Below are 26,405 nucleotides of genomic sequence, written 5' to 3' on the forward strand. Positions count from 1 at the left end.
AGGTCAACATTCACAAATCCGCGGGGCCAGACGGATTACCAGGACGTGTACTCAAAGCATGTGCGGACCAACTGGCAAGTGTCTTCACTGACATTATCAACCTCTCCCTGACAGAGTCTGTAATAGCAACATGTTTCAAACAGACCACCGTAGTATCGTCCCTGTGCCCAATAATGCCAAGGTAGCCTGCCTAAATGACTACCGACCCGTAGCACTCACGTATGTAGCCATGAAGTGCTTTGAAAGGCTGATCATGGCTCACATCAACACCATTATCCTAGAATCCCTAGACCCACTCCAATTTGCATACTGCACGAACAGATCCACAGATGATGCAATCTCTATTGCACTCCACACTGCCCTGTCCCACCTGGACAAAAATAACACCTGTGTGAGAATGCTGTTCATTGACCACAGCTCAGTGTTCAACACCATAGTGCCCTCAAAGCTCATCACTAAGCTAAGGACCCTGGGACTAAACATCTCCCTCTGCAACTGGATCCTGGCCACCCCAAAGTGGTAAGGATAGGCAACAACATATCTGCCACACTGAACCTCAACACGGGGGCCCTTCAGGGGTGTGTGCTTAGTCCACTCCTGTACTCCCTGTTCACCCACAACTGCGTGGCCAAGCACGACTCCAACACCATCATTAAGTTTGCTTACGACACAACAGTGGTAGGCCTGATCACCGACAACAGCGAGACAGCCAATAGGGAGGAGGTCACTGCCAGGACAACAACCTCTTTCTCAATGTGAGCAAGACAAAGGAGCTGATCTATAGGAAAAGGAGGGCCGAACAGGCCCCCCATTAACATGGACGGGCTGTAGTGGAGTGGGTCGTGAGTTTCAAGTTCCTTGGTGTCCACATCACAAAACAAACTATCATGGTCCAAACACACCAAGACAGTCGTGAAGAGGGCACGACAACACCCTTTCCCCCTCAGGAGACTGAAAATATTTGGCATGGGTCCTCAGATCCTCAAAACGTTTTACAGCTGCACCATCGAGAGCATCCTGACCGGTTGCATCACCGCCGGGTATGGCAACTGCTCGGCATCTGACCGTAAGACGCTACAGAGGGTAGTGCGTACGGTTCAATACATCACTGTGGCCAAGATTCCTGACATTCAGTTGAAGTCGGAAGTTTACATACACGTAGATTGGAGTCATCTTAGTTTTTCAACCACTCCACAAATTTCTTGTTAACAAACTATAATTTTGGCAAGTCGATTAGGACATCTACTAATTTTTCCAACAATTGTTTACAGACAGATTGTTTCACTTATAATTCACCGTATCACAATTCCAGTGGGTCAGAATTTTACATACACTAAGTTGACTGTGCCTTTAAACAGCTTGGGAAATTCTAGAAAATGATGTCATGGCTTTAGAAGCTTCTGATAGGCTAATTGGCATAATTTGAGTCAATTGGAGGTGTACCTGTGGATGTAGTTCAAGGCCTACCTTCAAACTCAGTGCCTCTTAGCTTGACATCATGGAAAAATCTAAAGAAATCAGCCAAGACCTCAATAAAAAATTGTAAAATTAATCCAAACGCCTGAAGGTACCACGTTCATCTGTACAAACAATAGTACGCAAGTATAAACACCATGGGACCACGCAGCCGTCATACCGCTCAGGAAGGAGACGCGTTCTGTCTCCTAGAGATGAATGTACTTTGGTGCGAAAAGTGCAAATAAATCCCAGAACAACAGCAAAAGGAACTTGTGAAGATGCTGGAGGAAACAGGTACAAAAGTATCTATATCCACAGTAAAACGAGTCCTATATCGACATAACCTGTAAGTCCGCTCAGCAAGGAAGAAGCCACTGCTCCAAAACCGCCATAAAAAAGCCAGACTACGGTTTGCAACTGCATATGAGGACAAAGATCGTACTTTTTGGAGAAATGTCCTCTGGTCTGATGAAACAAAAATAGAACTGTTTGGCCATAATGACCATTGTTATGTTTGGAGGAAAAAGGGGGATGCTCGCAAGCCCGAGAACACCATCCCAACCGTGAAGCACGGGGGTGGCAGCATCATGTTGTGGGGGGGCTTTGCTGCAGGAGGGACTGGTGCCCTTCACAAAGTAGATGGCATCATGAGGCAGGAAAAGTATGTGGATATATTGAAGCAACATCTCAAGACATAAGTCAGGAAGTTAAAGCTTGGTTGCAAATGGGTCTTCCAAATGTACAATTACCCCAAGCATACTTCCAAAGTTATGGCAAAATGGCTTAAGGACAACAAAGTCAAGTTATTGGAGTGGCCATCACAAAGCCCTGACCTCAATCCTATAGAAAATGTGTGGGCAGAACTGAAAAAGCCTGTGTGAGGAAGGAGGCCTACAAACCTGACTCAGTTACACCAGCTCTGTCAGGAGGAATGGGACATAATTCACCCAACTTATTGTGGGAAGCTTGTGGAAGGCAACCCGAAACATTTGACCCAAGTTAAACAATTTAAAGGCAATGCTACCAAATACTAATTGAGTGTATGTAAACTTCTGACCCACTGGGAATGTGATGAAAGAAATAAAAGCTGAAATAAATCATTCCCTCTACTATTATTCTGACATTTTACATTCTTAAAATACAGTGGTGATCCTAACTGACCTAAGACAGGGAATTTTTACTAGGATTAAATGTCAGGAATTGTGAAAACTGAGTTTAAATGTATTTGGCTAAGATGTATGTAAACTTCCGACTGTATATACTAGGCGGTGTCAGATGAAAGCCCAAAAAATGGTCAAAGTCTCCAGCCACCCTAGTCATAGACTGTTCTCTCTGCTACCGCACGGCAAGCGGTACCGGAGTGCCAATTCTAGGTCCAAGATGCTTCTTAACAGCTTCTACCCCCAAGCCATAAGACTGCTGAACAATTAATCAAATGACCACCCAGACTATTTACATTGACCCTCCCCTCCCCTTTGTTTTTACGCTGCAGCTACTCGCTGTTTATTATCTATGCATAGTCACTCTACAAATTACCCCGACTAACCTGTACCCCCTGTATATAGCCTCCACATTGACTCTGTACCGGTACCCCCTGTATATAGCCTCCACATTGACTCTGTACCGGTACCCCCTGTATATAGCCTCCACATTGACTCTGTACCGGTACCCCCTGTATATAGCCTCCACATTGACTCTGTACCGGTGCCCCCTGTATATAGCCTCCACATTGACTCTGTACCGGTGCCCCCTGTATATAGCCTCCACATTGACTCTGTACCGGTGCCCCCTGTATATAGCCTCCACATTGACTCTGTACCGGTACCCCCTGTATATAGCCTCCACATTGACTCTGTACCGGTACCCCCTGTATATAGTCTCCACATTGACTCTGTACCGGTACCCTCTGTATATAGTCTCCACATTGACTCTGTACCGGTACCCCGGGAGTGGAGTAAAGAGTGGATGGGGGGTGGGGAGTAGAGGAAGGAGTGGATTGGGGTGGGGGAGTGGAGTGGAGGAAAGAGTGGATGGGGGGGAGTGGAGGAAAGAGTTGATTGGAGGGTGGGGAGTGGAGGAAAGAGTGGATGGGAGGGTGGGGAGTGGAGGAAAGAGTGGATTGGGGTGGGGGAGTGGAGTGGAGGAAAGAGTGGATGGGGGGGAGTGGAGGAAAGAGTTGATTGGAGGGTGGGGAGTGGAGGAAAGAGTGGATGGGAGGGTGGGGAGTGGAGGAAAGAGTGGATGGGAGGGTGGGGAGTGGAGGAAAGAGTGGATGGGGGTGGGGAGTGGAGGAAAGAGTGGATGGGGGGTGGGGAGTGGAGGAAAGAGTGGATGGGGGGGTGGGGAGTGGGGAGTGGAGGAAAGAGTGGATGGGGGGGTGGGGAGTGGAGGAAAGAGTGGATGGGGTGGTGGGGAGTGGAGGAAGGAGTGGATTGGGGTGGGGGAGTGGAGGAAAGAGTGGATGGGGGGGAGTGGAGGAAAGAGTTGATTGGAGGGTGGGGAGTGGAGGAAAGAGTGGATGGGAGGGTGGGGAGTGGAGGAAAGAGTGGATGGGGGTGGGGAGTGGAGGAAAGAGTGGATGGGGGGTGGGGAGTGGAGGAAAGAGTGGATGGGGGGTGGGGAGTGGAGGAAAGAGTGGATGGGGGGGTGGGGAGTGGAGGAAAGAGTGGATGGGGGGGTGGGGAGTGGAGGAAAGAGTGGATGGGGGGGTGGGGAGTGGAGGAAAGAGTGGATGGGGTGGTGGGGAGTGGAGGAAAGAGTGGATGGGGGGGAGTGGAGGAAAGAGTGGATGGGGGGAGTGGAGGAAAGAGTGGATGGGGGGGTGGAGGAAAGAGTGGATGGGGGAGTGGAGGAAAGAGTGGATGGGGGGTTGGGAGTGGAGGAAAGAGAGGATGGGGGGTGGAGTAAAGAGTGGATGGGGGGGTGGGGAGTGGAGGAAAGAGTGGATGGGGGGGTGGGGAGTGGAGGAAAGAGTGGATGGGGGGGTGGGGAGTGGAGGAAGGAGTGGATGGGGGGTTGGGAGTGGAGGAAAGAGTGGATGGGGGGTGGGGAGTGGAGGAAAGAGTGGATGGGGGGGTGGGGAGTGGAGGAAAGAGTGGATGGGGGGGTGGGGAGTGGAGGAAAGAGTGGAAGGAGGGGGGTGGGAAGTGGAGGAAAGAGTGGATGGGGGTGGGGAGTGGAGGAAAGAGTGGATGGGGGGGAGTGGAGGAAAGAGTGGATGGGGGGTGGGGAGTGGAGGAAAGAGTGGATGGGGGTTGGGGAGTGGAGGAAAGAGTGGATGGGGGTTGGGAGTGGAGGAAAGAGAGGATGGGGGTGGGTGGGGAGTAGAGGAAAGAGTGGATGGGGGTGGGTGGGGAGTGGATGGGGGGTGGGTGGGGAGTGGAGGAAAGAGTGGATGGGGGGTGGGTGGGGAGTGGAGGAAAGAGTGGATGGGGGGGTGGGGAGTGGAGGAAAGAGTGGATGGGGGTGTAGGGAGTGGAGGAAAGAGTGGATGGGGGGTGGAGGAAAGAGTGGATGGGGGGGTGGGGAGTGGAGAAAAGAGTGGATGGGGGGTGGGGAGTGGAGTGGAGGAAAGAGTGGATGGGGGGGTGGAGGAAAGAGTGGATGGGGGGGTGGGGAGTGGCGGAAAGAGTGGATGAGCGGTGGGTGGGGAGTGGAGGAAAGAGTGGATGGGGGGGAGTGGAGGAAAGAGTTGATTGGAGGGTGGGGAGTGGAGGAAAGAGTGGATGGGAGGGTGGGGAGTGGAGGAAAGAGTGGATTGGGGTGGGGGAGTGGAGTGGAGGAAAGAGTGGATGGGGGGGAGTGGAGGAAAGAGTTGATTGGAGGGTGGGGAGTGGAGGAAAGAGTGGATGGGAGGGTGGGGAGTGGAGGAAAGAGTGGATGGGGGTGGGGAGTGGAGGAAAGAGTGGATGGGGGGTGGGGAGTGGAGGAAAGAGTGGATGGGGGGGTGGGGAGTGGGGAGTGGAGGAAAGAGTGGATGGGGGGGTGGGGAGTGGAGGAAAGAGTGGATGGGGTGGTGGGGAGTGGAGGAAGGAGTGGATTGGGGTGGGGGAGTGGAGGAAAGAGTGGATGGGGGGGAGTGGAGGAAAGAGTTGATTGGAGGGTGGGGAGTGGAGGAAAGAGTGGATGGGAGGGTGGGGAGTGGAGGAAAGAGTGGATGGGGGTGGGGAGTGGAGGAAAGAGTGGATGGGGGGTGGGGAGTGGAGGAAAGAGTGGATGGGGGGTGGGGAGTGGAGGAAAGAGTGGATGGGGGGGTGGGGAGTGGAGGAAAGAGTGGATGGGGGGGTGGGGAGTGGAGGAAAGAGTGGATGGGGGGGTGGGGAGTGGAGGAAAGAGTGGATGGGGTGGTGGGGAGTGGAGGAAAGAGTGGATGGGGGGGAGTGGAGGAAAGAGTGGATGGGGGGAGTGGAGGAAAGAGTGGATGGGGGGGTGGAGGAAAGAGTGGATGGGGGAGTGGAGTGGAGGAAAGAGTGGATGGGGGGGGGTGGGAAGTGGAGGAAAGAGTGGATGGGGGTGGGGAGTGGAGGAAAGAGTGGATGGGGGGGAGTGGAGGAAAGAGTGGATGGGGGGTGGGGAGTGGAGGAAAGAGTGGATGGGGGTTGGGGAGTGGAGGAAAGAGTGGATGGGGGTTGGGAGTGGAGGAAAGAGAGGATGGGGGTGGGTGGGGAGTAGAGGAAAGAGTGGATGGGGGTGGGTGGGGAGTGGATGGGGGGTGGGTGGGGAGTGGAGGAAAGAGTGGATGGGGGGTGGGTGGGGAGTGGAGGAAAGAGTGGATGGGGGGGTGGGGAGTGGAGGAAAGAGTGGATGGGGGTGTAGGGAGTGGAGGAAAGAGTGGATGGGGGGTGGAGGAAAGAGTGGATGGGGGGGTGGGGAGTGGAGAAAAGAGTGGATGGGGGGTGGGGAGTGGAGTGGAGGAAAGAGTGGATGGGGGGGTGGAGGAAAGAGTGGATGGGGGGGTGGGGAGTGGCGGAAAGAGTGGATGAGCGGTGGGTGGGGAGTGGAGGAAAGAGTGGATGGGGGGTGGGTGGGGAGTGGAGGAAAGAGTGGATGGGGGGTGGGTGGGGAGTGGAGGAAAGAGTGGATGGGGAGTGGAGGAAAGAGTGGATGGGGGGTGGGTGGGGAGTGGAGGAAAGAGTGGATGGGGGGGTAGGGAGTGGAGGAAAGAGTGGATGGGGGGGTGGAGGAAAGAGTGGATGGGGGGGTGGGGAGTGGAGAAAAGAGTGGATGGGGGGTGGGGAGTGGAGGAAAGAGTGGATGGGGGGTGGGGAGTAGAGGAAGGAGTGGATTGGGGTGGGGGAGTGGAGTGGAGGAAAGAGTGGATGGGGGGGAGTGGAGGAAAGAGTTGATTGGAGGGTGGGGAGTGGAGGAAAGAGTGGATGGGAGGGTGGGGAGTGGAGGAAAGAGTGGATTGGGGTGGGGGAGTGGAGTGGAGGAAAGAGTGGATGGGGGGGAGTGGAGGAAAGAGTTGATTGGAGGGTGGGGAGTGGAGGAAAGAGTGGATGGGAGGGTGGGGAGTGGAGGAAAGAGTGGATGGGAGGGTGGGGAGTGGAGGAAAGAGTGGATGGGGGTGGGGAGTGGAGGAAAGAGTGGATGGGGGGTGGGGAGTGGAGGAAAGAGTGGATGGGGGGGTGGGGAGTGGGGAGTGGAGGAAAGAGTGGATGGGGGGGTGGGGAGTGGAGGAAAGAGTGGATGGGGTGGTGGGGAGTGGAGGAAGGAGTGGATTGGGGTGGGGGAGTGGAGGAAAGAGTGGATGGGGGGGAGTGGAGGAAAGAGTTGATTGGAGGGTGGGGAGTGGAGGAAAGAGTGGATGGGAGGGTGGGGAGTGGAGGAAAGAGTGGATGGGGGTGGGGAGTGGAGGAAAGAGTGGATGGGGGGTGGGGAGTGGAGGAAAGAGTGGATGGGGGGTGGGGAGTGGAGGAAAGAGTGGATGGGGGGGTGGGGAGTGGAGGAAAGAGTGGATGGGGGGGTGGGGAGTGGAGGAAAGAGTGGATGGGGGGGTGGGGAGTGGAGGAAAGAGTGGATGGGGTGGTGGGGAGTGGAGGAAAGAGTGGATGGGGGGGAGTGGAGGAAAGAGTGGATGGGGGGAGTGGAGGAAAGAGTGGATGGGGGGGTGGAGGAAAGAGTGGATGGGGGAGTGGAGGAAAGAGTGGATGGGGGGTTGGGAGTGGAGGAAAGAGAGGATGGGGGGTGGAGTAAAGAGTGGATGGGGGGGTGGGGAGTGGAGGAAAGAGTGGATGGGGGGGTGGGGAGTGGAGGAAAGAGTGGATGGGGGGGTGGGGAGTGGAGGAAGGAGTGGATGGGGGGTTGGGAGTGGAGGAAAGAGTGGATGGGGGGTGGGGAGTGGAGGAAAGAGTGGATGGGGGGGTGGGGAGTGGAGGAAAGAGTGGATGGGGGGGTGGGGAGTGGGGGAAAGAGTGGATGGAGGGGGGTGGGAAGTGGAGGAAAGAGTGGATGGGGGTGGGGAGTGGAGGAAAGAGTGGATGGGGGGGAGTGGAGGAAAGAGTGGATGGGGGGTGGGGAGTGGAGGAAAGAGTGGATGGGGGTTGGGGAGTGGAGGAAAGAGTGGATGGGGGTTGGGAGTGGAGGAAAGAGAGGATGGGGGTGGGTGGGGAGTAGAGGAAAGAGTGGATGGGGGTGGGTGGGGAGTGGATGGGGGGTGGGTGGGGAGTGGAGGAAAGAGTGGATGGGGGGTGGGTGGGGAGTGGAGGAAAGAGTGGATGGGGGGGTGGGGAGTGGAGGAAAGAGTGGATGGGGGTGTAGGGAGTGGAGGAAAGAGTGGATGGGGGGTGGAGGAAAGAGTGGATGGGGGGGTGGGGAGTGGAGAAAAGAGTGGATGGGGGGTGGGGAGTGGAGTGGAGGAAAGAGTGGATGGGGGGGTGGAGGAAAGAGTGGATGGGGGGGTGGGGAGTGGCGGAAAGAGTGGATGAGCGGTGGGTGGGGAGTGGAGGAAAGAGTGGATGGGGGGGAGTGGAGGAAAGAGTTGATTGGAGGGTGGGGAGTGGAGGAAAGAGTGGATGGGAGGGTGGGGAGTGGAGGAAAGAGTGGATTGGGGTGGGGGAGTGGAGTGGAGGAAAGAGTGGATGGGGGGGAGTGGAGGAAAGAGTTGATTGGAGGGTGGGGAGTGGAGGAAAGAGTGGATGGGAGGGTGGGGAGTGGAGGAAAGAGTGGATGGGAGGGTGGGGAGTGGAGGAAAGAGTGGATGGGGGTGGGGAGTGGAGGAAAGAGTGGATGGGGGGTGGGGAGTGGAGGAAAGAGTGGATGGGGGGGTGGGGAGTGGGGAGTGGAGGAAAGAGTGGATGGGGGGGTGGGGAGTGGAGGAAAGAGTGGATGGGGTGGTGGGGAGTGGAGGAAGGAGTGGATTGGGGTGGGGGAGTGGAGGAAAGAGTGGATGGGGGGGAGTGGAGGAAAGAGTTGATTGGAGGGTGGGGAGTGGAGGAAAGAGTGGATGGGAGGGTGGGGAGTGGAGGAAAGAGTGGATGGGGGTGGGGAGTGGAGGAAAGAGTGGATGGGGGGTGGGGAGTGGAGGAAAGAGTGGATGGGGGGTGGGGAGTGGAGGAAAGAGTGGATGGGGGGGTGGGGAGTGGAGGAAAGAGTGGATGGGGGGGTGGGGAGTGGAGGAAAGAGTGGATGGGGGGGTGGGGAGTGGAGGAAAGAGTGGATGGGGTGGTGGGGAGTGGAGGAAAGAGTGGATGGGGGGGAGTGGAGGAAAGAGTGGATGGGGGGTGGGGAGTGGAGGAAAGAGTGGATGGGGGGGTGGGGAGTGGAGGAAAGAGTGGATGGGGGGGTGGGGAGTGGAGGAAAGAGTGGATGGGGGGGTGGGGAGTGGAGGAAAGAGTGGATGGGGTGGTGGGGAGTGGAGGAAAGAGTGGATGGGGGGGAGTGGAGGAAAGAGTGGATGGGGGGAGTGGAGGAAAGAGTGGATGGGGGGGTGGAGGAAAGAGTGGATGGGGGAGTGGAGTGGAGGAAAGAGTGGATGGGGGGGGGTGGGAAGTGGAGGAAAGAGTGGATGGGGGTGGGGAGTGGAGGAAAGAGTGGATGGGGGGGAGTGGAGGAAAGAGTGGATGGGGGGTGGGGAGTGGAGGAAAGAGTGGATGGGGGTTGGGGAGTGGAGGAAAGAGTGGATGGGGGTTGGGAGTGGAGGAAAGAGAGGATGGGGGTGGGTGGGGAGTAGAGGAAAGAGTGGATGGGGGTGGGTGGGGAGTGGATGGGGGGTGGGTGGGGAGTGGAGGAAAGAGTGGATGGGGGGTGGGTGGGGAGTGGAGGAAAGAGTGGATGGGGGGGTGGGGAGTGGAGGAAAGAGTGGATGGGGGTGTAGGGAGTGGAGGAAAGAGTGGATGGGGGGTGGAGGAAAGAGTGGATGGGGGGGTGGGGAGTGGAGAAAAGAGTGGATGGGGGGTGGGGAGTGGAGTGGAGGAAAGAGTGGATGGGGGGGTGGAGGAAAGAGTGGATGGGGGGGTGGGGAGTGGCGGAAAGAGTGGATGAGCGGTGGGTGGGGAGTGGAGGAAAGAGTGGATGGGGGGTGGGTGGGGAGTGGAGGAAAGAGTGGATGGGGGGTGGGTGGGGAGTGGAGGAAAGAGTGGATGGGGAGTGGAGGAAAGAGTGGATGGGGGGTGGGTGGGGAGTGGAGGAAAGAGTGGATGGGGGGGTAGGGAGTGGAGGAAAGAGTGGATGGGGGGGTGGAGGAAAGAGTGGATGGGGGGGTGGGGAGTGGAGAAAAGAGTGGATGGGGGGTGGGGAGTGGAGGAAAGAGTGGATGGGGGGTGGGGAGTAGAGGAAGGAGTGGATTGGGGTGGGGGAGTGGAGTGGAGGAAAGAGTGGATGGGGGGGAGTGGAGGAAAGAGTTGATTGGAGGGTGGGGAGTGGAGGAAAGAGTGGATGGGAGGGTGGGGAGTGGAGGAAAGAGTGGATTGGGGTGGGGGAGTGGAGTGGAGGAAAGAGTGGATGGGGGGGAGTGGAGGAAAGAGTTGATTGGAGGGTGGGGAGTGGAGGAAAGAGTGGATGGGAGGGTGGGGAGTGGAGGAAAGAGTGGATGGGAGGGTGGGGAGTGGAGGAAAGAGTGGATGGGGGTGGGGAGTGGAGGAAAGAGTGGATGGGGGGTGGGGAGTGGAGGAAAGAGTGGATGGGGGGGTGGGGAGTGGGGAGTGGAGGAAAGAGTGGATGGGGGGGTGGGGAGTGGAGGAAAGAGTGGATGGGGTGGTGGGGAGTGGAGGAAGGAGTGGATTGGGGTGGGGGAGTGGAGGAAAGAGTGGATGGGGGGGAGTGGAGGAAAGAGTTGATTGGAGGGTGGGGAGTGGAGGAAAGAGTGGATGGGAGGGTGGGGAGTGGAGGAAAGAGTGGATGGGGGTGGGGAGTGGAGGAAAGAGTGGATGGGGGGTGGGGAGTGGAGGAAAGAGTGGATGGGGGGTGGGGAGTGGAGGAAAGAGTGGATGGGGGGGTGGGGAGTGGAGGAAAGAGTGGATGGGGGGGTGGGGAGTGGAGGAAAGAGTGGATGGGGGGGTGGGGAGTGGAGGAAAGAGTGGATGGGGTGGTGGGGAGTGGAGGAAAGAGTGGATGGGGGGGAGTGGAGGAAAGAGTGGATGGGGGGAGTGGAGGAAAGAGTGGATGGGGGGGTGGAGGAAAGAGTGGATGGGGGAGTGGAGGAAAGAGTGGATGGGGGGTTGGGAGTGGAGGAAAGAGAGGATGGGGGGTGGAGTAAAGAGTGGATGGGGGGGTGGGGAGTGGAGGAAAGAGTGGATGGGGGGGTGGGGAGTGGAGGAAAGAGTGGATGGGGGGGTGGGGAGTGGAGGAAGGAGTGGATGGGGGGTTGGGAGTGGAGGAAAGAGTGGATGGGGGGTGGGGAGTGGAGGAAAGAGTGGATGGGGGGGTGGGGAGTGGAGGAAAGAGTGGATGGGGGGGTGGGGAGTGGGGGAAAGAGTGGATGGAGGGGGGTGGGAAGTGGAGGAAAGAGTGGATGGGGGTGGGGAGTGGAGGAAAGAGTGGATGGGGGGGAGTGGAGGAAAGAGTGGATGGGGGGTGGGGAGTGGAGGAAAGAGTGGATGGGGGTTGGGGAGTGGAGGAAAGAGTGGATGGGGGTTGGGAGTGGAGGAAAGAGAGGATGGGGGTGGGTGGGGAGTAGAGGAAAGAGTGGATGGGGGTGGGTGGGGAGTGGATGGGGGGTGGGTGGGGAGTGGAGGAAAGAGTGGATGGGGGGTGGGTGGGGAGTGGAGGAAAGAGTGGATGGGGGGGTGGGGAGTGGAGGAAAGAGTGGATGGGGGTGTAGGGAGTGGAGGAAAGAGTGGATGGGGGGTGGAGGAAAGAGTGGATGGGGGGGTGGGGAGTGGAGAAAAGAGTGGATGGGGGGTGGGGAGTGGAGTGGAGGAAAGAGTGGATGGGGGGGTGGAGGAAAGAGTGGATGGGGGGGTGGGGAGTGGCGGAAAGAGTGGATGAGCGGTGGGTGGGGAGTGGAGGAAAGAGTGGATGGGGGGGAGTGGAGGAAAGAGTTGATTGGAGGGTGGGGAGTGGAGGAAAGAGTGGATGGGAGGGTGGGGAGTGGAGGAAAGAGTGGATTGGGGTGGGGGAGTGGAGTGGAGGAAAGAGTGGATGGGGGGGAGTGGAGGAAAGAGTTGATTGGAGGGTGGGGAGTGGAGGAAAGAGTGGATGGGAGGGTGGGGAGTGGAGGAAAGAGTGGATGGGAGGGTGGGGAGTGGAGGAAAGAGTGGATGGGGGTGGGGAGTGGAGGAAAGAGTGGATGGGGGGTGGGGAGTGGAGGAAAGAGTGGATGGGGGGGTGGGGAGTGGGGAGTGGAGGAAAGAGTGGATGGGGGGGTGGGGAGTGGAGGAAAGAGTGGATGGGGTGGTGGGGAGTGGAGGAAGGAGTGGATTGGGGTGGGGGAGTGGAGGAAAGAGTGGATGGGGGGGAGTGGAGGAAAGAGTTGATTGGAGGGTGGGGAGTGGAGGAAAGAGTGGATGGGAGGGTGGGGAGTGGAGGAAAGAGTGGATGGGGGTGGGGAGTGGAGGAAAGAGTGGATGGGGGGTGGGGAGTGGAGGAAAGAGTGGATGGGGGGTGGGGAGTGGAGGAAAGAGTGGATGGGGGGGTGGGGAGTGGAGGAAAGAGTGGATGGGGGGGTGGGGAGTGGAGGAAAGAGTGGATGGGGGGGTGGGGAGTGGAGGAAAGAGTGGATGGGGTGGTGGGGAGTGGAGGAAAGAGTGGATGGGGGGGAGTGGAGGAAAGAGTGGATGGGGGGAGTGGAGGAAAGAGTGGATGGGGGGGTGGAGGAAAGAGTGGATGGGGGAGTGGAGTGGAGGAAAGAGTGGATGGGGGGGGGTGGGAAGTGGAGGAAAGAGTGGATGGGGGTGGGGAGTGGAGGAAAGAGTGGATGGGGGGGAGTGGAGGAAAGAGTGGATGGGGGTGGGGAGTGGAGGAAAGAGTGGATGGGGGTTGGGGAGTGGAGGAAAGAGTGGATGGGGGTTGGGAGTGGAGGAAAGAGAGGATGGGGGTGGGTGGGGAGTAGAGGAAAGAGTGGATGGGGGTGGGTGGGGAGTGGATGGGGGGTGGGTGGGGAGTGGAGGAAAGAGTGGATGGGGGGTGGGTGGGGAGTGGAGGAAAGAGTGGATGGGGGGGTGGGGAGTGGAGGAAAGAGTGGATGGGGGTGTAGGGAGTGGAGGAAAGAGTGGATGGGGGGTGGAGGAAAGAGTGGATGGGGGGGTGGGGAGTGGAGAAAAGAGTGGATGGGGGGTGGGGAGTGGAGTGGAGGAAAGAGTGGATGGGGGGGTGGAGGAAAGAGTGGATGGGGGGGTGGGGAGTGGCGGAAAGAGTGGATGAGCGGTGGGTGGGGAGTGGAGGAAAGAGTGGATGGGGGGTGGGTGGGGAGTGGGGAGTGGAGGAAAGAGTGGATGGGGGGTGGGTGGGGAGTGGAGGAAAGAGTGGATGGGGAGTGGAGGAAAGAGTGGATGGGGGGTGGGTGGGGAGTGGAGGAAAGAGTGGATGGGGGGGTAGGGAGTGGAGGAAAGAGTGGATGGGGGGGTGGAGGAAAGAGTGGATGGGGGGGTGGGGAGTGGAGAAAAGAGTGGATGGGGGGTGGGGAGTGGAGGAAAGAGTGGATGGGGGGTGGGGAGTGGAGGAAAGAGTGGATGGGGGGGTGGGGATAGTGTTTCCAGGCCTCCAAAGACCTCTCTTTTTTTTAAAGATAATATCTCTCTCTCTCCCCCCCCAAAAACTATCCCCTGGATACCCTCGGTCGGCTGGAGTGGTGTAAAGCTCGCCACCATTGGACTCAGTGGAAACGTGTTCTCTGGAGTGATGAATCCGACATTATGTATAATATACAGTACCAGTCAAAAGTTTGGACACACCTACACATTCCAGGGTTTTTCTTTGTTTACTATTTTCTACATTGTAGAATAAAAGTGAAGACATCAAAACTATAAAATAACACATATGGAATCATGTAGTTACACACACACTGACTCACTCACTGTAGGAATTAATGATTTTTTAATTACTTTCCCTGTCCCCCACACATACATCTGTAAGGTCCAATTCAATCATTTAAATGTCAAACACAGATTCAACTACAAAGACCAGGGAGCTTTTTCTTTAAAAAAAAGCCTCATGAAGAAGTTCAGCGATTGGTTAACAATAACAAATCAGACATTGTATAGGTATCTTTTTATAGCAACAGCTATGGAGTTTAATGGCTGTGAGAAAACTGTTAGGTTTTCGCCAGACATAATGGGACCAATCTCGTCCCCCCCAAAAAAGTTGAAGAAGAACCTGGATGATCATCAAGACTATTTGAGGAGATGTTTCAAAACTTTTTGAACGAGGTGATAGGTTTTACAGTAAGAACCTCATACCAACGGTGGTGGTAGTGTGATGGTTTGGGGATGATTTGCTGCCTCAAGACCTGGATCATTTGTCTTATTGAAGGAACCCTGAATTCTGCTCTGTATCAGAGACAGGAGAATGTCAGGCCCATCCGTCTGTGAGCTGAAGATGAGAAAGCGTAGGTGGGTCATGCAGCAAGACAATTATCCTCAAACACACAATCAAGTCTACATGAAAGGTCTGATTTCATTACGATTGAAACACGACCCGGGTGGTATTATGCTTGCTTCAATGAAAGCAACAATGAAGCATGCATGAGAGCACCAGCTGTTCCGGATGACTATGTGATCAATGCTCTCCGATGTGAGCAAGACCATTTATAAACAGGTCAACATTCACAAATCCGCGGGGCCAGACGGATTACCAGGACGTGTACTCAAAGCATGTGCGGACCAACTGGCAAGTGTCTTCACTGACATTATCAACCTCTCCCTGACAGAGTCTGTAATAGCAACATGTTTCAAACAGACCACCGTAGTATCGTCCCTGTGCCCAATAATGCCAAGGTAGCCTGCCTAAATGACTACCGACCCGTAGCACTCACGTATGTAGCCATGAAGTGCTTTGAAAGGCTGATCATGGCTCACATCAACACCATTATCCTAGAATCCCTAGACCCACTCCAATTTGCATACTGCACGAACAGATCCACAGATGATGCAATCTCTATTGCACTCCACACTGCCCTGTCCCACCTGGACAAAAATAACACCTGTGTGAGAATGCTGTTCATTGACCACAGCTCAGTGTTCAACACCATAGTGCCCTCAAAGCTCATCACTAAGCTAAGGACCCTGGGACTAAACACCTCCCTCTGCAACTGGATCCTGGCCACCCCAAAGTGGTAAGGATAGGCAACAACATATCTGCCACACTGAACCTCAACACGGGGGCCCTTCAGGGGTGTGTGCTTAGTCCACTCCTGTACTCCCTGTTCACCCACAACTGCGTGGCCAAGCACGACTCCAACACCATCATTAAGTTTGCTTACGACACAACAGTGGTAGGCCTGATCACCGACAACAGCGAGACAGCCAATAGGGAGGAGGTCACTGCCAGGACAACAACCTCTTTCTCAATGTGAGCAAGACAAAGGAGCTGATCTATAGGAAAAGGAGGGCCGAACAGGCCCCCCATTAACATGGACGGGCTGTAGTGGAGTGGGTCGTGAGTTTCAAGTTCCTTGGTGTCCACATCACAAAACAAACTATCATGGTCCAAACACACCAAGACAGTCGTGAAGAGGGCACGACAACACCCTTTCCCCCTCAGGAGACTGAAAATATTTGGCATGGGTCCTCAGATCCTCAAAACGTTTTACAGCTGCACCATCGAGAGCATCCTGACCGGTTGCATCACCGCCGGGTATGGCAACTGCTCGGCATCTGACCGTAAGACGCTACAGAGGGTAGTGCGTACGGTTCAATACATCACTGTGGCCAAGATTCCTGACATTCAGTTGAAGTCGGAAGTTTACATACACGTAGATTGGAGTCATCTTAGTTTTTCAACCACTCCACAAATTTCTTGTTAACAAACTATAATTTTGGCAAGTCGATTAGGACATCTACTAATTTTTCCAACAATTGTTTACAGACAGATTGTTTCACTTATAATTCACCGTATCACAATTCCAGTGGGTCAGAATTTTACATACACTAAGTTGACTGTGCCTTTAAACAGCTTGGGAAATTCTAGAAAATGATGTCATGGCTTTAGAAGCTTCTGATAGGCTAATTGGCATAATTTGAGTCAATTGGAGGTGTACCTGTGGATGTAGTTCAAGGCCTACCTTCAAACTCAGTGCCTCTTAGCTTGACATCATGGAAAAATCTAAAGAAATCAGCCAAGACCTCAATAAAAAATTGTAAAATTAATCCAAACGCCTGAAGGTACCACGTTCATCTGTACAAACAATAGTACGCAAGTATAAACACCATCGGACCACGCAGCCGTCATACCGCTCAGGAAGGAGACGCGTTCTGTCTCCTAGAGATGAATGTACTTTGGTGCGAAAAGTGCAAATAAATCCCAGAACAACAGCAAAAGGAACTTGTGAAGATGCTGGAGGAAACAGGTACAAAAGTATCTATATCCACAGTAAAACGAGTCCTATATCGACATAACCTGTAAGTCCGCTCAGCAAGGAAGAAGCCACTGCTCCAAAACCGCCATAAAAAAGCCAGACTACGGTTTGCAACTGCATATGAGGACAAAGATCGTACTTTTTGGAGAAATGTCCTCTGGTCTGATGAAACAAAAATAGAACTGTTTGGCCATAATGACCATTGTTATGTTTGGAGGAAAAAGGGGGATGCTCGCAAGCCCGAGAACACCATCCCAACCGTGAAGCACGGGGGTGGCAGCATCATGTTGTGGGGGGGCTTTGCTGCAGGAGGGACTGGTGCCCTTCACAAAGTAGATGGCATCATGAGGCAGGAAAAGTATGTGGATATATTGAAGCAACATCTCAAGACATAAGTCAGGAAGTTAAAGCTTGGTTGCAAATGGGTCTTCCAAATGTACAATTACCCCAAGCATACTTCCAAAGTTATGGCAAAATGGCTTAAGGACAACAAAGTCAAGTTATTGGAGTGGCCATCACAAAGCCCTGACCTCAATCCTATAGAAAATGTGTGGGCAGAACTGAAAAAGCCTGTGTGAGGAAGGAGGCCTACAAACCTGACTCAGTTACACCAGCTCTGTCAGGAGGAATGGGACATAATTCACCCAACTTATTGTGGGAAGCTTGTGGAAGGCAACCCGAAACATTTGACCCAAGTTAAACAATTTAAAGGCAATGCTACCAAATACTAATTGAGTGTATGTAAACTTCTGACCCACTGGGAATGTGATGAAAGAAATAAAAGCTGAAATAAATCATTCCCTCTACTATTATTCTGACATTTTATATTCTTAAAATACAGTGGTGATCCTAACTGACCTAAGACAGGGAATTTTTACTAGGATTAAATGTCAGGAATTGTGAAAACTGAGTTTAAATGTATTTGGCTAAGATGTATGTAAACTTCCGACTGTATATACTAGGCGGTGTCAGATGAAAGCCCAAAAAATGGTCAAAGTCTCCAGCCACCCTAGTCATAGACTGTTCTCTCTGCTACCGCACGGCAAGCGGTACCGGAGTGCCAATTCTAGGTCCAAGATGCTTCTTAACAGCTTCTACCCCCAAGCCATAAGACTGCTGAACAATTAATCAAATGACCACCCAGACTATTTACATTGACCCTCCCCTCCCCTTTGTTTTTACGCTGCAGCTACTCGCTGTTTATTATCTATGCATAGTCACTCTACAAATTACCCCGACTAACCTGTACCCCCTGTATATAGCCTCCACATTGACTCTGTACCGGTACCCCCTGTATATAGCCTCCACATTGACTCTGTACCGGTACCCCCTGTATATAGCCTCCACATTGACTCTGTACCGGTACCCCCTGTATATAGCCTCCACATTGACTCTGTACCGGTGCCCCCTGTATATAGCCTCCACATTGACTCTGTACCGGTGCCCCCTGTATATAGCCTCCACATTGACTCTGTACCGGTGCCCCCTGTATATAGCCTCCACATTGACTCTGTACCGGTACCCCCTGTATATAGCCTCCACATTGACTCTGTACCGGTACCCCCTGTATATAGTCTCCACATTGACTCTGTACCGGTACCCTCTGTATATAGTCTCCACATTGACTCTGTACCGGTACCCCGGGAGTGGAGTAAAGAGTGGATGGGGGGTGGGGAGTAGAGGAAGGAGTGGATTGGGGTGGGGGAGTGGAGTGGAGGAAAGAGTGGATGGGGGGGAGTGGAGGAAAGAGTTGATTGGAGGGTGGGGAGTGGAGGAAAGAGTGGATGGGAGGGTGGGGAGTGGAGGAAAGAGTGGATTGGGGTGGGGGAGTGGAGTGGAGGAAAGAGTGGATGGGGGGGAGTGGAGGAAAGAGTTGATTGGAGGGTGGGGAGTGGAGGAAAGAGTGGATGGGAGGGTGGGGAGTGGAGGAAAGAGTGGATGGGAGGGTGGGGAGTGGAGGAAAGAGTGGATGGGGGTGGGGAGTGGAGGAAAGAGTGGATGGGGGGTGGGGAGTGGAGGAAAGAGTGGATGGGGGGGTGGGGAGTGGGGAGTGGAGGAAAGAGTGGATGGGGGGGTGGGGAGTGGAGGAAAGAGTGGATGGGGTGGTGGGGAGTGGAGGAAGGAGTGGATTGGGGTGGGGGAGTGGAGGAAAGAGTGGATGGGGGGGAGTGGAGGAAAGAGTTGATTGGAGGGTGGGGAGTGGAGGAAAGAGTGGATGGGAGGGTGGGGAGTGGAGGAAAGAGTGGATGGGGGTGGGGAGTGGAGGAAAGAGTGGATGGGGGGTGGGGAGTGGAGGAAAGAGTGGATGGGGGGTGGGGAGTGGAGGAAAGAGTGGATGGGGGGGTGGGGAGTGGAGGAAAGAGTGGATGGGGGGGTGGGGAGTGGAGGAAAGAGTGGATGGGGGGGTGGGGAGTGGAGGAAAGAGTGGATGGGGTGGTGGGGAGTGGAGGAAAGAGTGGATGGGGGGGAGTGGAGGAAAGAGTGGATGGGGGGAGTGGAGGAAAGAGTGGATGGGGGGGTGGAGGAAAGAGTGGATGGGGGAGTGGAGGAAAGAGTGGATGGGGGGTTGGGAGTGGAGGAAAGAGAGGATGGGGGGTGGAGTAAAGAGTGGATGGGGGGGTGGGGAGTGGAGGAAAGAGTGGATGGGGGGGTGGGGAGTGGAGGAAAGAGTGGATGGGGGGGTGGGGAGTGGAGGAAGGAGTGGATGGGGGGTTGGGAGTGGAGGAAAGAGTGGATGGGGGGTGGGGAGTGGAGGAAAGAGTGGATGGGGGGGTGGGGAGTGGAGGAAAGAGTGGATGGGGGGGTGGGGAGTGGAGGAAAGAGTGGATGGAGGGGGGTGGGAAGTGGAGGAAAGAGTGGATGGGGGTGGGGAGTGGAGGAAAGAGTGGATGGGGGGGAGTGGAGGAAAGAGTGGATGGGGGGTGGGGAGTGGAGGAAAGAGTGGATGGGGGTTGGGGAGTGGAGGAAAGAGTGGATGGGGGTTGGGAGTGGAGGAAAGAGAGGATGGGGGTGGGTGGGGAGTAGAGGAAAGAGTGGATGGGGGTGGGTGGGGAGTGGATGGGGGGTGGGTGGGGAGTGGAGGAAAGAGTGGATGGGGGGTGGGTGGGGAGTGGAGGAAAGAGTGGATGGGGGGGTGGGGAGTGGAGGAAAGAGTGGATGGGGGTGTAGGGAGTGGAGGAAAGAGTGGATGGGGGGTGGAGGAAAGAGTGGATGGGGGGGTGGGGAGTGGAGAAAAGAGTGGATGGGGGGTGGGGAGTGGAGTGGAGGAAAGAGTGGATGGGGGGGTGGAGGAAAGAGTGGATGGGGGGGTGGGGAGTGGCGGAAAGAGTGGATGAGCGGTGGGTGGGGAGTGGAGGAAAGAGTGGATGGGGGGGAGTGGAGGAAAGAGTTGATTGGAGGGTGGGGAGTGGAGGAAAGAGTGGATGGGAGGGTGGGGAGTGGAGGAAAGAGTGGATTGGGGTGGGGGAGTGGAGTGGAGGAAAGAGTGGATGGGGGGGAGTGGAGGAAAGAGTTGATTGGAGGGTGGGGAGTGGAGGAAAGAGTGGATGGGAGGGTGGGGAGTGGAGGAAAGAGTGGATGGGAGGGTGGGGAGTGGAGGAAAGAGTGGATGGGGGTGGGGAGTGGAGGAAAGAGTGGATGGGGGGTGGGGAGTGGAGGAAAGAGTGGATGGGGGGGTGGGGAGTGGAGGAAAGAGTGGATGGGGGGGTGGGGAGTGGAGGAAAGAGTGGATGGGGTGGTGGGGAGTGGAGGAAGGAGTGGATTGGGGTGGGGGAGTGGAGGAAAGAGTGGATGGGGGGGAGTGGAGGAAAGAGTTGATTGGAGGGTGGGGAGTGGAGGAAAGAGTGGATGGGAGGGTGGGGAGTGGAGGAAAGAGTGGATGGGGGTGGGGAGTGGAGGAAAGAGTGGATGGGGGGTGGGGAGTGGAGGAAAGAGTGGATGGGGGGTGGGGAGTGGAGGAAAGAGTGGATGGGGGGGTGGGGAGTGGAGGAAAGAGTGGATGGGGGGGTGGGGAGTGGAGGAAAGAGTGGATGGGGGGGTGGGGAGTGGAGGAAAGAGTGGATGGGGTGGTGGGGAGTGGAGGAAAGAGTGGATGGGGGGGAGTGGAGGAAAGAGTGGATGGGGGGAGTGGAGGAAAGAGTGGATGGGGGGGTGGAGGAAAGAGTGGATGGGGGAGTGGAGGAAAGAGTGGATGGGGGGTTGGGAGTGGAGGAAAGAGAGGATGGGGGGTGGAGTAAAGAGTGGATGGGGGGGTGGGGAGTGGAGGAAAGAGTGGATGGGGGGGTGGGGAGTGGAGGAAAGAGTGGATGGGGGGGTGGGGAGTGGAGGAAGGAGTGGATGGGGGGTTGGGAGTGGAGGAAAGAGTGGATGGGGGGTGGGGAGTGGAGGAAAGAGTGGATGGGGGGGTGGGGAGTGGAGGAAAGAGTGGATGGGGGGGTGGGGAGTGGAGGAAAGAGTGGATGGAGGGGGGTGGGAAGTGGAGGAAAGAGTGGATGGGGGTGGGGAGTGGAGGAAAGAGTGGATGGGGGGGAGTGGAGGAAAGAGTGGATGGGGGGTGGGGAGTGGAGGAAAGAGTGGATGGGGGTTGGGGAGTGGAGGAAAGAGTGGATGGGGGTTGGGAGTGGAGGAAAGAGAGGATGGGGGTGGGTGGGGAGTAGAGGAAAGAGTGGATGGGGGTGGGTGGGGAGTGGATGGGGGGTGGGTGGGGAGTGGAGGAAAGAGTGGATGGGGGGTGGGTGGGGAGTGGAGGAAAGAGTGGATGGGGGGGAGGGGAGTGGAGGAAAGAGTGGATGGGGGTGTAGGGAGTGGAGGAAAGAGTGGATGGGGGGTGGAGGAAAGAGTGGATGGCGGGGTGGGGAGTGGAGAAAAGAGTGGATGGGGGGTGGGGAGTGGAGTGGAGGAAAGAGTGGATGGGGGGGTGGAGGAAAGAGTGGATGGGGGGGTGGGGAGTGGCGGAAAGAGTGGATGAGCGGTGGGTGGGGAGTGGAGGAAAGAGTGGATGGGGGGTGGGTGGGGAGTGGAGGAAAGAGTGGATGGGGGGTGGAGGAAAGAGTGGATGGGGAGTGGAGGAAAGAGTGGATGGGGGGTGGGTGGGGAGTGGAGGAAAGAGTGGATGGGGGGGTAGGGAGTGGAGGAAAGAGTGGATGGGGGGGTGGAGGAAAGAGTGGATGGGGGGGTGGGGAGTGGAGAAAAGAGTGGATGGGGGGTGGGGAGTGGAGGAAAGAGTGGATGGGGGGTGGGGAGTGGAGGAAAGAGTGGATGGGGGGGTGGGGATAGTGTTTCCAGGCCTCCAAAGACCTCTCTTTTTTTTAAAGATAATATCTCTCTCTCTCTCCCCCCAAAAACTATCCCCTGGATACCCTCGGTCGGCTGGAGTGGTGTAAAGCTCGCCACCATTGGACTCAGTGGAAACGTGTTCTCTGGAGTGATGAATCCGACATTATGTATAATATACAGTACCAGTCAAAAGTTTGGACACACCTACACATTCCAGGGTTTTTCTTTGTTTACTATTTTCTACATTGTAGAATAAAAGTGAAGACATCAAAACTATAAAATAACACATATGGAATCATGTAGTTACACACACACTGACTCACTCACTGTAGGAATTAATGATTTTTTAATTACTTTCCCTGTCCCCCACACATACATCTGTAAGGTCCAATTCAATCATTTAAATGTCAAACACAGATTCAACTACAAAGACCAGGGAGCTTTTTCTTTAAAAAAAAGCCTCATGAAGAAGTTCAGCGATTGGTTAACAATAACAAATCAGACATTGTATAGGTATCTTTTTATAGCAACAGCTATGGAGTTTAATGGCTGTGAGAAAACTGTTAGGTTTTCGCCAGACATAATGGGACCAATCTCGTCCCCCCCAAAAAAGTTGAAGAAGAACCTGGATGATCATCAAGACTATTTGAGGAGATGTTTCAAAACTTTTTGAACGAGGTGATAGGTTTTACAGTAAGAACCTCATACCAACGGTGGTGGTAGTGTGATGGTTTGGGGATGATTTGCTGCCTCAAGACCTGGATCATTTGTCTTATTGAAGGAACCCTGAATTCTGCTCTGTATCAGAGACAGGAGAATGTCAGGCCCATCCGTCTGTGAGCTGAAGATGAGAAAGCGTAGGTGGGTCATGCAGCAAGACAATTATCCTCAAACACACAATCAAGTCTACATGAAAGGTCTGATTTCATTACGATTGAAACACGACCCGGGTGGTATTATGCTTGCTTCAATGAAAGCAACAATGAAGCATGCATGAGAGCACCAGCTGTTCCGGACGACTATGTGATCAATGCTCTCCGATGTGAGCAAGACCATTTATAAACAGGTCAACATTCACAAATCCGCGGGGCCAGACGGATTACCAGGACGTGTACTCAAAGCATGTGCGGACCAACTGGCAAGTGTCTTCACTGACATTATCAACCTCTCCCTGACAGAGTCTGTAATAGCAACATGTTTCAAACAGACCACCGTAGTATCGTCCCTGTGCCCAATAATGCCAAGGTAGCCTGCCTAAATGACTACCGACCCGTAGCACTCACGTATGTAGCCATGAAGTGCTTTGAAAGGCTGATCATGGCTCACATCAACACCATTATCCTAGAATCCCTAGACCCACTCCAATTTGCATACTGCACGAACAGATCCACAGATGATGCAATCTCTATTGCACTCCACACTGCCCTGTCCCACCTGGACAAAAATAACACCTGTGTGAGAATGCTGTTCATTGACCACAGCTCAGTGTTCAACACCATAGTGCCCTCAAAGCTCATCACTAAGCTAAGGACCCTGGGACTAAACACCTCCCTCTGCAACTGGATCCTGGCCACCCCAAAGTGGTAAGGATAGGCAACAACATATCTGCCACACTGAACCTCAACACGGGGGCCCTTCAGGGGTGTGTGCTTAGTCCACTCCTGTACTCCCTGTTCACCCACAACTGCGTGGCCAAGCACGACTCCAACACCATCATTAAGTTTGCTTACGACACAACAGTGGTAGGCCTGATCACCGACAACAGCGAGACAGCCAATAGGGAGGAGGTCACTGCCAGGACAACAACCTCTTTCTCAATGTGAGCAAGACAAAGGAGCTGATCTATAGGAAAAGGAGGGCCGAACAGGCCCCCCATTAACATGGACGGGCTGTAGTGGAGTGGGTCGTGAGTTTCAAGTTCCTTGGTGTCCACATCACAAAACAAACTATCATGGTCCAAACACACCAAGACAGTCGTGAAGAGGGCACGACAACACCCTTTCCCCCTCAGGAGACTGAAAATATTTGGCATGGGTCCTCAGATCCTCAAAACGTTTTACAGCTGCACCATCGAGAGCATCCTGACCGGTTGCATCACCGCCGGGTATGGCAACTGCTCGGCATCTGACCGTAAGACGCTACAGAGGGTAGTGCGTACGGTTCAATACATCACTGTGGCCAAGATTCCTGACATTCAGTTGAAGTCGGAAGTTTACATACACGTAGATTGGAGTCATCTTAGTTTTTCAACCACTCCACAAATTTCTTGTTAACAAACTATAATTTTGGCAAGTCGATTAGGACATCTACTAATTTTTCCAACAATTGTTTACAGACAGATTGTTTCACTTATAATTCACCGTATCACAATTCCAGTGGGTCAGAATTTTACATACACTAAGTTGACTGTGCCTTTAAACAGCTTGGGAAATTCTAGAAAATGATGTCATGGCTTTAGAAGCTTCTGATAGGCTAATTGGCATAATTTGAGTCAATTGGAGGTGTACCTGTGGATGTAGTTCAAGGCCTACCTTCAAACTCAGTGCCTCTTAGCTTGACATCATGGAAAAATCTAAAGAAATCAGCCAAGACCTCAATAAAAAATTGTAAAATTAATCCAAACGCCTGAAGGTACCACGTTCATCTGTACAAACAATAGTACGCAAGTATAAACACCATGGGACCACGCAGCCGTCATACCGCTCAGGAAGGAGACGCGTTCTGTCTCCTAGAGATGAATGTACTTTGGTGCGAAAAGTGCAAATAAATCCCAGAACAACAGCAAAAGGAACTTGTGAAGATGCTGGAGGAAACAGGTACAAAAGTATCTATATCCACAGTAAAACGAGTCCTATATCGACATAACCTGTAAGTCCGCTCAGCAAGGAAGAAGCCACTGCTCCAAAACCGCCATAAAAAAGCCAGACTACGGTTTGCAACTGCATATGAGGACAAAGATCGTACTTTTTGGAGAAATGTCCTCTGGTCTGATGAAACAAAAATAGAACTGTTTGGCCATAATGACCATTGTTATGTTTGGAGGAAAAAGGGGGATGCTCGCAAGCCCGAGAACACCATCCCAACCGTGAAGCACGGGGGTGGCAGCATCATGTTGTGGGGGGGCTTTGCTGCAGGAGGGACTGGTGCCCTTCACAAAGTAGATGGCATCATGAGGCAGGAAAAGTATGTGGATATATTGAAGCAACATCTCAAGACATAAGTCAGGAAGTTAAAGCTTGGTTGCAAATGGGTCTTCCAAATGTACAATTACCCCAAGCATACTTCCAAAGTTATGGCAAAATGGCTTAAGGACAACAAAGTCAAGTTATTGGAGTGGCCATCACAAAGCCCTGACCTCAATCCTATAGAAAATGTGTGGGCAGAACTGAAAAAGCCTGTGTGAGGAAGGAGGCCTACAAACCTGACTCAGTTACACCAGCTCTGTCAGGAGGAATGGGACATAATTCACCCAACTTATTGTGGGAAGCTTGTGGAAGGCAACCCGAAACATTTGACCCAAGTTAAACAATTTAAAGGCAATGCTACCAAATACTAATTGAGTGTATGTAAACTTCTGACCCACTGGGAATGTGATGAAAGAAATAAAAGCTGAAATAAATCATTCCCTCTACTATTATTCTGACATTTTACATTCTTAAAATACAGTGGTGATCCTAACTGACCTAAGACAGGGAATTTTTACTAGGATTAAATGTCAGGAATTGTGAAAACTGAGTTTAAATGTATTTGGCTAAGATGTATGTAAACTTCCGACTGTATATACTAGGCGGTGTCAGATGAAAGCCCAAAAAATGGTCAAAGTCTCCAGCCACCCTAGTCATAGACTGTTCTCTCTGCTACCGCACGGCAAGCGGTACCGGAGTGCCAATTCTAGGTCCAAGATGCTTCTTAACAGCTTCTACCCCCAAGCCATAAGACTGCTGAACAATTAATCAAATGACCACCCAGACTATTTACATTGACCCTCCCCTCCCCTTTGTTTTTACGCTGCAGCTACTCGCTGTTTATTATCTATGCATAGTCACTCTACAAATTACCCCGACTAACCTGTACCCCCTGTATATAGCCTCCACATTGACTCTGTACCGGTACCCCCTGTATATAGCCTCCACATTGACTCTGTACCGGTACCCCCTGTATATAGCCTCCACATTGACTCTGTACCGGTACCCCCTGTATATAGCCTCCACATTGACTCTGTACCGGTGCCCCCTGTATATAGCCTCCACATTGACTCTGTACCGGTGCCCCCTGTATATAGCCTCCACATTGACTCTGTACCGGTGCCCCCTGTATATAGCCTCCACATTGACTCTGTACCGGTACCCCCTGTATATAGCCTCCACATTGACTCTGTACCGGTACCCCCTGTATATAGTCTCCACATTGACTCTGTACCGGTACCCTCTGTATATAGTCTCCACATTGACTCTGTACCGGTACCCCCTGTATATAGCCTCCACATTGACTCTGTACCGGTGCCCCCTGTATATAGCCTCCACATTGACTCTGTACCGGTACCCTCTGTATATAGTCTCCACATTGACTCTGTACCGGTACCCCCTGTATATAGCCTCCACATTGACTCTGTACCGGTACCCCCTGTATATAGCCTCCACATTGACTCTGTACCGGTACCCCCTGTATATAGCCTCCACATTGACTCTGTACCGGTACCCTCTGTATATAGTCTCCACATTGA

At 53.9% G+C, this 26,405-nt stretch overlaps 1 protein-coding gene across 1 annotated transcript in view; it reads left to right on the top strand.

Annotated features, from left to right (window-relative positions):
• Window positions 1–26,405, top strand: part of grik1a (glutamate receptor, ionotropic, kainate 1a) — a 140,185-nt gene that overhangs the window by 77,288 nt on the left and 36,492 nt on the right. The window lies entirely within an intron of this gene.

Source organism: Salvelinus alpinus, chromosome 24 (genome assembly GCF_045679555.1).
Source record: "Salvelinus alpinus chromosome 24, SLU_Salpinus.1, whole genome shotgun sequence".
NCBI lineage: Eukaryota > Metazoa > Chordata > Actinopteri > Salmoniformes > Salmonidae > Salvelinus > Salvelinus alpinus.